The sequence below is a fragment of the Elephantulus edwardii genome, unplaced genomic scaffold, assembly GCF_000299155.1.
Source record: "Elephantulus edwardii isolate Elephantulus edwardi_28Jun2011 unplaced genomic scaffold, EleEdw1.0 scaffold00067, whole genome shotgun sequence".
Classification (NCBI taxonomy): domain Eukaryota; kingdom Metazoa; phylum Chordata; class Mammalia; order Macroscelidea; family Macroscelididae; genus Elephantulus; species Elephantulus edwardii.
In genome coordinates this window covers 15811590-15814525 of record NW_006399817.1, presented here as the reverse complement: position 1 = coordinate 15814525, position 2936 = coordinate 15811590, and the positions used below count along the sequence as shown (strand labels likewise).

The 2936-nt window shown below is 40.6% G+C and overlaps 1 pseudogene; it reads left to right on the top strand.

Moving 5' to 3' along the window:
* The first annotated feature begins 467 nt into the window (after positions 1-467).
* The window catches only part of LOC102863495, a 7564-nt pseudogene continuing 5095 nt past the window's right edge, over positions 468-2936 (top strand).

The following is a 2936-nucleotide window of genomic DNA, read 5'->3' as shown; positions in this document are numbered from 1 at the left end:
GACAGGTCAGCAATGGGTCAGTTCTGACTTAACAGTAATGAGAGTAGGTCTACAGATGATCTGATAATGATAATAGCTATTACTTTAAAGCAGTAATATTTCATAATATAATCACAAGGAAACTGAAACATGCATTCCTCATCTTGACTTCTGAGGAATATGTAAAGAATGAATTTTTAAGAACAGTCTGCTATCCATTGGTGTTTAATCACGGTGCGATTGCAATGGCTCTGTTATTGATATACTAACTCTATGATATTGCTGGAAACAGAAAACATTGGGTTTTTTTGTCATTGAATGTTTACACTCATATGATAATCACTATGGCTGTACACAAACATTTTTATTTCTCTCTTTAAGGACATTGTAGGATACTTCCCTGCCCAGTTGAAGTCAGGGGTGGTTATGGGATTTGATTTGGTTTTGAAATATGAGTGAAATTGACATTCATCACTTTTGGGCAGAAGATGCAGGACCTAGTGCCTGGTCTGATAAGCTCTCTTTTAAATGTGTCCCAGATGTTGCTCACCCCATTAGCCTGGTCTCAGAGTGCGAATGAAGCAGAACAGAACCTCTACCTACAAGTGATGGATGGACAGTGTGAGAGAGAAATAAAGCTTTGTTCTCCAAGTCATTGAAATGTGGACTGTTTACCAAAGCCCGTTTGAGCCTACGCAGCCTAAAACACCCTGTCTACTCATAGTCTGGGTTCTGGATCTCTGAATCTTTTATTATCTCATGTTGTTGTGATCATGCGGACTGGCTAGTGAGGCAGCTACAGTTTTGATCACTATGCAAATGAAAGGCATTTTCTAAACAGTTACTTTTAATGTTTTAATAGGTTTATCGAGAAGAAAAAGGTTTTTTTTCAGTGACCTGGTGCTTCTGTAGGGAGCTCTGGTGGCTTAATGGTAAGAAGATGTGCTCTGTAATCCCAGAGCAGATTTGCTGTTCAAATCTACCAGTTGCTCTGTGGGAGAAAGATCAGCAATTTCTTACCATGCGATTTACTGCCTCTGAAAATCTGCTTGAGGGTCAGCGATGGGTTGGTCCCAACTTGATGGCATACAACAACAAGAAGTATTGCTGTAACAGAAATATCCCCAATGACTTGTGCACCCATAACTCATTCTGCTAAGATTCACAGCAGACTAGTCACAAAAAGGGAGAAATCAACAGTGTCCCAAGTGTTTGATCTGCAATATGACTTCATGATTTTTGGTAGCAACTCTTCCCACATATGTGAGATGGAGCTTCACAATCCTTGCCTCCATCCAGTTGGGACACATAACATAGTCCCTCATAGGGACCCCATGCACAATAGCCTTGAGTCTATCCCCCTTCGCCTAAAAGGGTAATTCTGAGGAAGATTTCCTTACCAAGAAGGTACTTACACTATTGTGGTTTCCCGCCACCCTACACGCTATAGCTTCTTTCAGTCTGTAGTTTTTTTCATTAACAGAGTAAAAGGGTCTTCTGACCTTGTATCAAAGATGACTTTTTTTTTTAATTAATTTCAATGAACATGTACAGATTTTGGATTTCCATTCATTCACTGTTGCACTTTTCTCCCTGCCCACCCCGACCCCCAGTTTTCTCTTCTCCTTGAAAAGCAAAAGAAAAACTCCTTCATTGGTATAAAATCCCCCCACACCCCCCAAGCCCCCCACCCCCACCCGGAGTATACTCCACTCTGCAACCCTCATTTTTAAAAATGAACTCTGATGGCCTAGTGACAAGAAGCTGCACTGCAATCCCAAAGGCACAGTTCGAATCCACCAGAAGCTCTGCTGGAGGAGGGGCAATCTCCTCCTGTGCCAGTCGGATCTGAGTCGACAGTACACAACAACGAAAAATGGTATTTTCAATGAATAGGAAGAAAAAATATTTGCTATTTTAAATGCTAACTGAATTACTGCTAGTATTGCTCTGAATTACATACTTGGTTCTTTTCCCATTTCCTTTTCCCCCTTTATGTAACTGACTCTACAGCTAGCCAGAAAGACATCATCTTAGAGAACAGCTGTGTGTGCCTACTGATTTGCATAATATATCCTTTTTTTGAAATAACCTTGCCTTTCCTCCTAAAAGTGCTGAAGAAAAATGAGCTCTTCACCATACCCTTAACTTTGTTGTTGTTAGGTGCCATCATCTAATGGACTATGACTCATAATGACCCTACGAACAACAGATCTGAAACGCCCTATCCTATGCCGTCCTCACCTTCTCTGATATTGCTTGAGGCCATTGTCACAGTCACTGTGTCAGACCATTTTGTTGGGAATCTCCTTCTCTGACTTTCCACTTTTCCCAGCATGATGTTTGTCCTAAGAAATGGCCCCTCCTGACAACCTGCCCAAAGTGTGGGAATGACGTTTCACCATCCTTCTTCTAAGGAGCATCTTGGTGGCACTTCCTCCAAGACACACTAGTTCTTTCCACAGTCCATGAGATATTCAGCACTATTCTCCAACATCACAATGTACAGGCATTGATTCATCTTCTGTTATCTTATTCTCTATCCAAAATTCACATACATATAAAGTAACTGAGAAGACTGTGCTTGAATCTGGTTCAGCTTAGTCTTTAAACTGACATCCTTGCTCTTTAGCACTTTGGCAAGGTCCTTGTCAGAGGATTTTCCCAGTGCAACATATCTTATGTTTACTTGCCTTCTAGTAACACGGGTGTTGGTTGTTAATCCAAGTAATATGCCAGTTTATCAATGACAAATACAATCTTTTCTCCATCTATCATGATTTTGCCTACTGATTTACTGGTGCAGATTTTTGTTTTCTAAATGTTGAAATATAATCCATATTGAAGGCTGAGTCTGATTTTCTGCAGCAAGTGTTTCACATCCTCTTCATACCATATACAAGCCACAGGTTGTTGATGAGTCTGTCCTGATGTCACATTGTATAGTCAAGATTCTT